Raw genomic sequence first — 12,555 nt, 5'->3', positions numbered from 1 at the left:
GACATGTCCAGGACATGTCCAGGACATTGACGGTCTCCGGCATGGTGATGGGGAGGGCCGCGGAATGAGGAGACAGGGAGGTAGGCAAAGGCACCAAGCGTGAGAAGGGAAGAGAGCTGGCCATCGAAGCGAGTCACCTGACGAGGAAAGTATGAGAGAGAGAGACAATTTTCCCATAAGTCTCAGAACCAGAACTCTAGGGTGGGTCCCAACTGCAGTGTTTTATAATTTCCATAAAAGAGACACAAAGAGAGAAGAGAGGCACAAAGAGAAGAGGACACGGGCTGAGGACCTGAGAGAGCCGGGCCACCTCGTCCATGGTTCTCAATCCCAGCTGCACCTCAACTCCCCGGGAGCAGAGAAGGAGTGGAAGTGGGACTGGGGGTCAGGATGCTACTGTCTTCACGTGGTTCTACGGTCAGCCGGAGCTGTGAGCCACAGGTCCAGTCCCCACTCCATTTCTGACACCACTCGCTCTCTCATTCATTTAGCTTGTTTCTGCATTAATCGAAACAGCAAACGTCTAGGGTCCCCCCCCCAGGGCCACACTGTCCCCTCCGTTCTTGCCCTGCTCCTGGCCCTCCCTCTAATTAGTGGACTCATTCCTCAAAGTTAGACGACAGTCACTTCCCAGACTAACCTCCAGTGACCCCTCCACACTCTTCAGGCACCTCTCAGAGCTCGTTGGCGTAATTCATTAGTTTAATTATTTGTGCAATTATATGTTTACTGGCCACCCCCCCCCCTTACTAAAACACACTCTCTGACAGCCAACACAGATCCTGCAAACCTGGCCACTTGCACATAAGAAGCATCAATAAATATTCTTAGGATTTCTGAAGGACTACACTGCTGATTCTGTGACAAAGACTCATTCACACCACGGTCAGAACTGGACATGACACATCAGCCTAAAGCAGGGGTCAGCAAACTTTTTCTGTAAAGCGCCAAGCAGTAAATATTTTAGGCTCTGGGGGCCACGGAAGGTCTCTACTGAGCATTCTTGGTTTCGTTTTGTTTTTAACAACTTTAAAAATGTAAAAAGCATCCTTAGTTTGGGGCTGTGCAAACCAGGCCCAGGTCTCTATTTCAGCCACAAAAACTGAATTTCCAATGTAATAAATACTGAATTCTGTCAGGACACTAGTCATGCAATTTTCATGCCTCTTCCTATTTTTGTTTGTAAAACAAAACTAATTTCGAAATCTACCTCTGATACGCGAATGACAAAGCAGAGCAAAAGAGGCCTCTCTATTTTCTCCATTCCTTTAGGTCACCAGAGGACATTCTTTAGTCTCCCAGGACATTTTTTGAGGGGAAATAAAGGATTTTTTTTTTCCTTGCAGAACTTAAGTTTGTCTGCACCTAACTGGAACCAAACACCTAGAAAACCACACCCATCTATTCTCAAGTGATTAATTAGCATTACAGTGTACTCATTCTGCACATCTCACGGTATGAGTGAAAACAGCCAGAAGACTGATAGTTCTTTCCTACAACTCAGATACTGCTTATGACCAAAAACAAGGGAGACAGGGCTGTGTGTGTGTGTGAGCGAGTAAATATGTGTGTGTGTATCAAGCCAAAAATTATCAAAAGGGCTACAGGGGCCGACCTGGTGCTGTAGTGATTAGGTTCATGCACTCCACTTCAGCGGCCTGGGGTTTACCAGTTTGGAGCCCAGGCATGGACCTAGCACCACTCACCAAGCCATGCTGTGGCGGCGTCCCACATAGAAGAACTAGAATGACCTACGACTAGGATATACAACTATGTACTGGAGCTCTGAGGAGGAAAAACAGAGAGGGAGACTGGCAACAGATGTTAGCTCAGGGCCAACCTTCCTCAAATAAAAAAAGAAACAGCTTGAATTTAAAAAAGAAAAGAAAAGGGCTACAGAACAACGTGGGAGAGAGGGGAGCACAACTCCCTGGAACTTCAGTTCTCTGATGAGCAAATACCCCTCCATCCTTCACCCAGGTTTCTCAGCCGCAACAGCACTGACAACTCAGGCCCGATAATTCCGTGTTCCAGCGCCTGTCCTGTGCACTGTAGGATGTTTAGCAGCGTCACTGGCCTCTACTCACTAGATGTCAGCAACACATCCACCCTCCTCCAGCTGTAACAGCCAAAAATGCCTCCAGACAATGTCAAATGTCCCCTGGTGGCACAATCACCACGGCTGAGACCCCGCCTTACGCTCCCTCTGAAGGGAACTTCACCTCCTGCGTTAACGGTAACCTGGCCTCCCCTTGAGTCCTCCTCTCGGTCCAGTCAGATGGAGACATCTGTGTCAAATCCCACATACCTTAGGCACAGGAAGCAGGTGGGCGACGTCCTCATTCCCCACAAGTGCTTTCCAATGACTTGTTCTCCTTCAAAACCATCAGCTCCCTTGAAACTCCTGCCACTGGCTAGACCACCTGCCACCTCTCTCCTTTCTGCCATCCACTCACCTCTTGTCATCCCCTCCCCCACTCACTAAATGCTTCCCCTCCTGACTCAACTGCCCTGTCTTCCACCCGTACTCCTGTCACCACTGTCACCGACATTCAGGGAGATAACTCATCCCAGACCTTGAGTCCGTGCCTCCAGCCAGTGTTTCCTCCACCCCCGCTGATGACCCACTCCCATGTCATTATCAAGACCTGCACCCCCCAACAAGCCCAATGTCACAGCTGATGCCAACGCTCCGCTGGCTGCCCGGCCCCTCCTTCCCTTTGCTCCTGCCTGCTGGCTTCTCCTCCTTGAACACTGAGCTCTCTCCCCTTGCTGCCTCCGACGAGAATGCTCTTCTCCAGGGATTGAACAACTCTCCCTCTCATTTCATTTATGTCTCTGCTCAGTTGTCACTTCTACCAAGAGCATCTCCTGGCCACTTTTCTAACACAGCACACCTGTCACTTTTCCCATCATTCCCCTCTACGCTTCAGAGAGTTCAGCCCTGGGATTCATGTGAATCTGTGGTGTGTCTCCCCTCCATGGAATAGACCCCATTTTAGCAGATTCTGCTTTTCGGTCACCACCTTTTACCCAGGACCTCGAGATGGCCCTGGCACACAGTAGGTGATCAATTAATTTTTGATCATAAAGTAATCAATATATGTACAAATGTCCGGAAGGAACATCAAATCCCTGGCCACTACCTTCTATCCTTTCAGCTTCTTATTCCAGAAGCCCCTCTAAAGCTCCATCCTCCACATGGCCCTTGAATCAGTCGTTCCTACCAGTGTCACAGGATCCCTCATTCCTTCCTCACCCGCTTGCATTCCATGCTCCCCGACTCCAATCAAATCCCACAGCACTTCAGCTCCTCGTCCCTCTCCCTCCACCCTCTCAGGCTGGTAAACCTCAACTCGTCCAAGCCTAGCCCTCCACTTTCTCTCTGCCTGCACCTGAGCAACTCGACATGGTGACAGAAAGACCCACGTGTGGCCTGTTTTCCCTTTAAGATCAAGACATAAACCTCAATGAGGCCCACTTCTGCCCCACATTCTCTGCTAAGCTTCCAGTCTCCAACACAACTTCATGCAGTTTCTCCCCCCTTAACCCACTCTTTCCAATGATGAGAGGATGATCTTCTCAAACGATTTATTGAGAAAATGGAAGCATCTGGGACAAACTGCAAATACGCAAACACTCACGCCTGCACCCTCTCTGCCTCTCTCCTCACGGTGGACACAGGCCCTGCTCCAGACGACAGCGAGCTCTTCCCCGTGTGTCTGCACTGAATTCCTTGTTGCACACGCGGGACTTCACTTCTTAACTGTTCCTTCTCTCTCCCAAATCATGAACATTTCCTTCTTTACTGGACATTTCCAGAATCACACAAAACATGCCTCATTAAAAAAAATCTCCCTTGAGCCCACATCACTCCTCACCCCCAGCTACGGTCCCACTTCTCAGTTTTCTTCCACATCAAAACTATGAGCCAGAATTACCTACACTGGCTCCGTCCACCCCCTCACTCCTGGCTCAGCCATCCAACCTGAAACGTCTATTTTGGAAGTCACATCTGACTTCGTCCCCACAATGCGACAGAAACCGGCAGCCAACACAGTACACTAACATTTGTCTTCATCTTACTCAATTTCTCAATCCCTCGGAAAATTTTTACTGTTGACCCACTCTTACTCCTTAAAACACTGTCCTCTCATCTTCAGGACGCCTCCCTCTATTTTCTCTAGCTCCCTGGCCATTGTCTCTGAGGCCCCTCTCCGGCTTCCCTACTCAACACATCAATGTGCGAGCGCTCCTCGCTCACGCTGCGGCTTCTTCTCTCAACTTGTCCCATATTCTCTCCTACAGTCTCACCCAGTGTATACACACTCCTCCCCAGGAAACTGGGCAGGCTTTCGTGACTCATCAACAGACCCTGGCAGAAGTGACACCACACGGAGACAAAATGCGCAAGGCTGCTAAGGGAGCCGCGAAGAACGCATCAGAGCAGTGGCAGGGTGGGGAGAAGATGAGAATTCCAAGGACCACTGAACCGGCCATGAGCTTACCAGTGTTTTTCCTCCACTACCCCTCAGCTGGACTCAAGGTGGCCCGACGCCCAGAAGCAGACACCAGCATGGACCAGGAAGCTTCAGGGGCAGGTTGGCAATATGTGTCCATGGTCTTAAAATGTCCACCTCTTGACCCAAAAATTCAGCTTTGGAAGTCTATTCTAGGTAAACACTCAGAGGTATATTCAAAGAATGATGCATCACAGGGTTATTGTGGAGATTAAATGAGACACTGTGTGGAAAGCGCTCAGCACAGGTCCTGGTACTATAATAAACAGACTGTTAACAGTAGAAAAAAGAGAAAGAAACTAAAATGTCCAACAATAAAGACATGGGTTAAAAATTTTAAAAATGCCTTTATATACATGATGGCTAACTATACAGCCACTAAAAGTCATGCTACTTCTAGCTTTAGAATAATAATTCAATTGACTTAAACATATTGATTATATGAAAAAGAATATAAAACAACAGATATCGCTGGAGAATGCCAGGGCACCAATCATCACTGAGAACAGAGAATTAACGGGAAATCAATGAAGCATTTATCCTGCCTGTACGGTATGAACTGTATTTCAGGCTAATAAAACATACCTAGTGAATAAGGAAAAATTGTCAATATAAAAAATCCCAGCCAAAAAGTGCAAAAGAAATGACAGAATGAGAAAATCACCATTTTGCAATCCCTAATGGTTCACTTAATGAAGAGTAAATGGATGGGAAACCCATAAGAGAAAAGGTCAATTGAAAAATCCGCAAAGAAGGGATCAAGCTGTCATCGCCGAACCCACGAATCACTCACAGCTTCAGTACAACTGAGCAAAGCAGCCATTACGAGCCTCCTGATGTGGGGACTAGGGAGTACACACACTGCCCATGACGTACACATGCAAGCCCCAACTCCTGGGGAAAGAGAGAAGAGAACTGAGCACGAATCGAACCACGTGTTCGACTGGACCACACTTCCAGTCTAGGGCATCAGAGAGTTCTGACAACAGACGTTACCAGATAATACTAAACAACGAATTCTATTTGCATTCAATATAATACTGACATTGTGGCATATTAAAAAGTCCTTTTTGAGATGCATACTAAAGTATTTGAGATTAAAATTACATGATGCCTGGAATTTGTTCCAAATTATTCCACAAGAAAGCGGGTGGCAGCAGCGGGGAGGGGAGGCAGAGGAAACTATTCTGGCACTGACCATACTGACAGATGTTGAAGCTGGGGATGGCTACGAGGGGCTTCAAAACACCTCTACTTGTATGTAGGATCAAATTTTCACAATAAATATCTTAAATCACACTATTAAAAAGATTTAACGACAGGAAAAATGTATCACAAATAGTATGTGAAATAAACAAGACTGCAAAGCTATGCAAGGTACGTTCCTGCTTCTGCAGACATGAATTCAGTTTATTCAAGAGTCAAATCACTGTGGTAGGAACATGAAACTTTTCTGTTTTCCAGGACCTGCCCCTAGCTGGACTGGACCAACTCCCCGTCTGACCAGGGGATGTGATCTGACCAGGGCAGGGCGGTGGACACAGACGTGAACTTCTGTTTTTCTTCTCAGTTGGTGACTGGGCGTTTAATCGAGACCCACTGGCCTCCTACACAGCCTGCCTTGAATCTGAACTGGACAGAATGAGCTGACCTCCAGCCTCTGAACCCACCTCGCTGCATAACCGTACAAACCGGCTGGGACCAGGCCAACTGAGGCCCCCAGGTCCCCTCAGCCGCCTCCCCGTCCCCACCACCACACAGACACGGTCAGGGCGCCCCATAACTCCCGGTCCCCTCACTTTGCTCCTAGACTGAGATGTGTTGGTCACAACAACAAACAAAAATAACTGGGCCCAGAACATGAGTAAGCATAACTTTCTTAAGTGTTCAGTTATTCAAAGCCTCGTTTCACTTCATACTTTCATTCAGTATTTCATCAACAACATTTACTGAGCTCTTACCACGTGCAAAGCAGCTTTAAGTCAATTTGCCAAAAACCTATTTGCTGAACGAACAATTCATGAAAAACGGACAGCGGGCGCGGCAGGAGCTGGAGGACGTGCCTGCACGGGGGTCGGCTCCCAGGGCCAAGGGCGCAGGTCAGCCAGGGAGGCCCCTCTGAGCGCACGCAGTCCTGGGTCACTTACCACGGAAGCACGGATGGCAGCACGGATGAAGGGAGAACTGGGCTCCCCGGCTGCCCAGGCCACGCTCCCCGTGGAGCCGCAGGGACACTAAAACTTGAACATTCCCAAAGGCCGATAAAGCCATTCTCCACAGCAGCCTGCTATAAGCTCCACAGGGGCAGAAGAAGTGGTTTCTGGTGAATGGATGACTCTAAGTACCTGGGCAGGAGAGGGGCAAAGCTTCTCAGGCTCCCTCTTTCTCCTCCCCGCCTCTCCATCCAAATGAAAGACCCAGCGGCAGGGGCAGTCTTTCTACCCTTCCACCCAGCCTCTGACCTTCATTTTATAACCTAGGAAATGGAGGCCCAAGGTGTCAGGTGCTTTGTCCAGGGTCACAACGTCTTTATCCAGGAAAGGCTCATTCACCACACCCCCCACAGCTAACTTACAGCCTGAAGAAATCCAGAAGGGCACGCCCACAGGTACCTCTCTCATTTTTTATAGAATAGAGAGTGTCCCCTTTTCCGCCCATTCCCTTCCACTGAAAACACCTGGCTGTCATCACCGGTCCTCACGCAGCATGTCCAGGGAGAGAGGACGGTGCCGCAGCCGAGCCTGAGCCCCGGAAGCCAACGGCCTCGGTGCCCATCCCGGGGCCACCACTGCTCCAGCCACGACGGCCTCAGACAAGTCACTCAACCTCTCTTAAGCCTCGGTTTCCTCACCTATAATGAAATAATCATCCTCATTACCTCCTAGGACTGTTGTGAGAATTAAACAAAATAACTTTTGTACGGGGCTTAACATAGTGCCCAATACATGTTGTCTGTTATCATTTTTATCAAGATATGGTTCAAAGGCTCACTTTACAAACGGGGTAAATAAAAATTTGGTTCAACCTAAAGGAAGGAAATCATAAGTAAACGTGGAATCATAGACTGTACCATAATCTAAAAGCCTTAAAGTATACTAAGCAAAGTGAGCACAGATTAAAATATCTTCATCCACCAAGTTTGGGTTCTTTTTTTAATATTCAGTGGATTTTAATTATATCACAAGTAATACTGAAGGCTCTGCTTGCTACAATTCCTAACTTCTGTTTAAAAAAATCATTCATTGGGGGGGCGGGACCAAGATGGCGGAGTGAGGGGTCTTCTTTGTCTCTCCCACATCGAATCTACAACTAACTGGACATTCACCGATTAACAAAGGATATCCAGATAGCATCTCAAGACGCCTAAAAGTCTCGTGCTACTACACATCGGAAGGTGGACGGACTTTCTCCCAGGAGGAGGTGGAAATAGGTGAAAACTTTCCAACGCCCAACCCCCGACCCCTGGACACCCTAGTTCCTGCAGGAGGCTCTCTTCCAGCGGACTCCCCCATAGCGTCGCCACACACCTAGGGCAGGAGCGTGCACTCACCAGCGGAGCGACGGTGGAAACAGGTGACAACACCCCTACCCAAGCCCCCTGTGATCACACTTAAGCCCAGGGGGAAATCCCCAGGGTCCCACACCCACCGGCAGGGAAGGCCTCCGCTCGCCATTAGCAGGGAGGCCCCGCCCAGAAGCCAGAACAAAGAGAAGCTCCTGGTGGGCCCGGCACGGCACCAGACCGCAAGCTGCCACTGAGCTCATGGTCTCCGGCACATGGCTTCGTGCAGGGGGCGCTCGGACTTCCCGTAGACGTGCTTGGGGACATGGTTGGAGCTCCAGCGCCTGGCTCTGCAGCGCCAGGGAAGGCTCTGGGGCCCCGCATCTCCCCGGCAGGGAAAGCCTCTGCTCGCCATTAGCAGGGAGGCCACGCCCAGAATCCAGGACAAAGGGAAGCTCCCGGTGAGTGGATCCCCCGGGGCGGCTCCAGACCGCAATCTGCCACTGGGCTCACAGTCTCAGGCACACGGCTCGGTGCAGGGGGCACCCGGACTTCCTGTAGACGTGCTTGGGGACACAGCTGGAGCTCCAGCGCCTGGCTCTGCTGCGCGGGGCAAGGCTCCGGGGTCCCACATCTCCCCGGCAGGGAAAGCCTCTGCTTGTCATTAGCAGGGAGGCCATGCCCAGAATCCAGGACAAAGGGAAGCTCCCGGCGGGCGGATCCCCCCAGGGCAGCTCCAGACCACAAGCTGCCACTGGGCTCACGGTCTTTTGCACACAGGTTGGTAAAGGAGGTGCCGGGACTTCCCGTGGACGTGCTTGGGGACTGGGTGGAGCTCCAACACCTGGCTCTGCGGCCTGGGGGGTTGCTCCAGGGTCCTGCACCCCTCCAGCAGGGAGGGCCTCTGCTCACCATTGGCAGGGTGGCCCCGCCCAGCATTCAGAACTCCAGGAAGCTCCCTAGAGCAGAATTCCCCACAAGGCAGCAGCTTACAAGCCACCGCCAGGCCCACGGACTCTGGCCGTGTCCCAGACGAGGCAAGGGGCTCCCAGAGATCCCGTGAGAGTGAAGTGGGGCAGAGTAGAGCTCCGGTGAAATGGCTACGTAGCCCAGGGGGGATCTCCAGGTTCTTACAGCAGCATCAGCTAAAGCCTCTGCACAGCACTAGTGGAGAGGTCCCGACTGGCAATCGCAAGGCAGGAAGGCCCTGGGGCAAAAGCAGCACAGCTAGGTGAGCTAACGACAGACTACAGAAGATACCCATAGCTCTGCTGGGACCTATAGTGGACAAGTGTGATCTGGTGGGCTCTGTTAGGGACAAATCGGACATTACAGGTGATCCTGCTCCTGGTTGATGGGAAAGCCCACAACACCGCTGCAGACCACAAGGAGGGAGCGCGTCTAGGTGGGCTGCAGCACTAGGCACCAGCAGCCTGAGGCCCCCTTGCAATTGCCCCCAAAACCAACGACGGACCCCACAGGACCACTGTGACTACGAGGAGGGGTCCAGGCCCAGTCAGTAACAGCTGACAGGGTTCCTGGTTGGGGCAGTCTAAACAGCTGCCCCCTACACACACCAGACGCAACAAGTGGAAGCAGCGACTAAACTGTATCTCTATGAGGAGGCACAAATCCACGCCATAAAGCAGTATGAAAAAATATATTAAATCTCCAGAACAGAAGGTAAATGATAAGCACCCAGAAAACAATCCCAAAGGCAATGAAATCTATAACCTAAATGACGATGATTTCAAAACTGCCATTATAAAAAAACTCAACGACCTAAAAGAGAATTCAGATAGACAACTCAATGAGTTCAGGAGCTATGTCACAAAGAGCTTGACACTATAAAGAAGAATCAATTAGAAATACTGGAGATGAAGAACACAATGGAGGAGATTAAGAAAAATCTGGACTCTCTGAACAGTACGGTCGATAATATGGAGGACAAAATTAGCAATCTGGAGGACAGGAATATAGAAATGCTGCAGGCAGAGGAGGAGAGAGAATTAAGACTAAAAAGAAATGAAGAAACTCTCCGAGAATTATCCGACTCAATTAGGAGATGCAACATAAGGATTACAGGTATACCAGAGGGAGAAGAGAAGGAGAAAGGGTCAGAAGGCCTGTTCAAAGAAGTAACAGCTGAGAACTTTCCAAACTTGGGAAGAGAGATGGAACTTCACGTCACAGAAGCCAATAGATCTCCAAACTTTATTAACGCAAGAAGACCAACCCCAAGACATATAGTAGTGAAACTAGCAAAAGTCAATGACAAAGAGAAAATACTAAGGGCAGCCAGGCAGAAGAAAATAACTTACAAAGGAAACCCCATAAGGCTATCAGCAGATTTCTCAGGAGAGACCTTACAGGCTAGAAGAGATTGGAATGAAATATTCAAAACTCTGAAGGACAAAAACCTGCAGCCAAGAATACTCTACCCAGCAAAAATATCCTTCAAATACGATGGAGAAATAAAAACTTTCCCAGATAAACAAAAGTTAAGGGAGTTCATCACCACAAAACCTCCTCTTCAAGAACTGCTCAGGAAGAAACTCATTCCTGAAAAATCAAAAAAAGGAAAGGGGTTACAAAATCCAGAACAAAGGAGATAAGCAGAAGGACAATAACACAAAGTAACAGCTCTCCATCAGGACAAAATGCAAAAGAACCAGAAAACAAGTGATAAAATGGCAACAGTAGGCCCCCACGTTTCAATAATCACTCTAAACGCGAATGGATTGAACTCTCCAATCAAAAGACACAGAGTGGCAGGATGGATCAAAGAACAAGACCCAACAATATGCTGCCTCCAGGAAACACACCTCAGCTCCAAAGACAAACACAGGCTCAGAGTGAAGGGATGGAAGACAGTACTCCAAGCCAATAATGAACAAAAGAAAGCAGGTGTTGCCATACTTATATCAGACAAAGTAGACTTCAAAGCAAAATAGATAAAGAAAGACAAAGAGGGGCAGTATGTAATGATAAAAGGGACACTCCACCAAGATGACATAACAATTATAAATATATACGCACCCAACACAGGAGCACCAAAATTCGTAAAGAAACTATTAACAAACCTAAAAGGAGACATCAACAGCAATACAATAATAGTAGGGGACCTCAACACACCATTAACACCAATGGACAGATCATCCAGACAGAAAATCAACAAGGAAATTATAGAATTAAATGAAAAATTAGATCAGATGGACCTAATAGATATATATAGGACACTTCATCCAAAAACAGCAGGTTACACATTCTTCTCAAGCGCGCATGGAACATTCTCAAGGATAGACCATATCTTGGGAAACAAAGCAAGCATCAATAAGTTCAAGAGGGTTGAAATAATATCAAGCATCTTTTCTGCTCACAATGCTATGAAACTAGAAATCAACTACAAGAATAAAGCTGGGAAAGGGCCAAAAATGTGGAGACTAAACAACATGCTACTGAACAAACAATGGATTATTGAAGAAATTAAAGAAGAAATCAAATATTATCGGGAGACCAATGAAAATGAAAACACACCGTACCAAATTATCTGGGACGCAGCAAAGGCAGTCCTAAGAGGGAAATTAATTGCAATACAGGCTGACCTCAATAAGCAAGAAAAATCTTACATAAACCACCTCAAATGACACCTAACAGAATTAGAAAAAGAAGAACAAACAAAGCCCAAAGTCAGTAGAAGGAGGGAAATAATAAGAATTAGAGCAGAAATAAATGATATTGAAACGAAAAAGACAGTAGAAGGGATCAATGAAACAAAGAGTTGGTTCTTCGAAAAAATTAACAAAATCGACAAACCCTTAGCCAGACTCACTAAAAAAAAAAGACAGAAGTCTCAAATAAATAAAATTAGAAACGAGAGAGGAGAAATCACAACAGATACCGAAGAAATACAAAGGATCATAAGAGAATACTATGAAAAACTATATGCCAACAAACTGAACAACCTAGAAGAAATGGATAAATTCCTTAGACTCATATAACCTACCCAAACTGAATCAGGAAGAAATAAAGAATCTGAATAGACCAATCACAAGTAAAGAAATAGAAACAGTAATCAAAACCCCCCCAAAAATAAGAGTCCAGGACCAGACGGCTTCTCTGGAGAATTCTACCAAACATTCAAAGAAGATTTAATACCTATCCTCCTCAAACTGTTCCAGAAAATAGAGGAAGATGGAGCACTCCCTCATACATTCTATGAAGCCAACATCACTCTGATCCCCAAACCTGACAAGGACAACACAAAGAAGGAAAACTACAGGCCAATATCACTGATGAACATAGATGCAAAAATCCTCAACAAAATTTTGGCAAACCAAATACAGCAATATATCAAAAAGATTATACACCATGATCAAGTGGGATTTATACCAGGGACACAGGAATGGTTCAACATCCGCAAGTCAATCAACATGATTCACTACATTAACAATATGAGAAACAAAAACCACATGATCATCTCAATAGATGCAGAGAAAGCATTCGACAAGATCCAACATCCATTTATGATAA

At 47.5% G+C, this 12,555-nt stretch overlaps 1 protein-coding gene across 3 annotated transcripts in view; it reads right to left on the bottom strand.

Moving 5' to 3' along the window:
• The window catches only part of FMN2 (formin 2), a 345,907-nt gene that overhangs the window by 308,491 nt on the left and 24,861 nt on the right, over positions 1 to 12,555 (bottom strand). The window lies entirely within an intron of this gene.

The sequence above is a fragment of the Equus asinus genome, chromosome 30 (genome assembly GCF_041296235.1).
Source record: "Equus asinus isolate D_3611 breed Donkey chromosome 30, EquAss-T2T_v2, whole genome shotgun sequence".
In the NCBI taxonomy this organism is placed as follows: domain Eukaryota; kingdom Metazoa; phylum Chordata; class Mammalia; order Perissodactyla; family Equidae; genus Equus; species Equus asinus.
The sequence above is the reverse complement of the archived record's forward strand: the minus strand, read 5'-3'. Positions and strand labels throughout refer to the sequence as shown.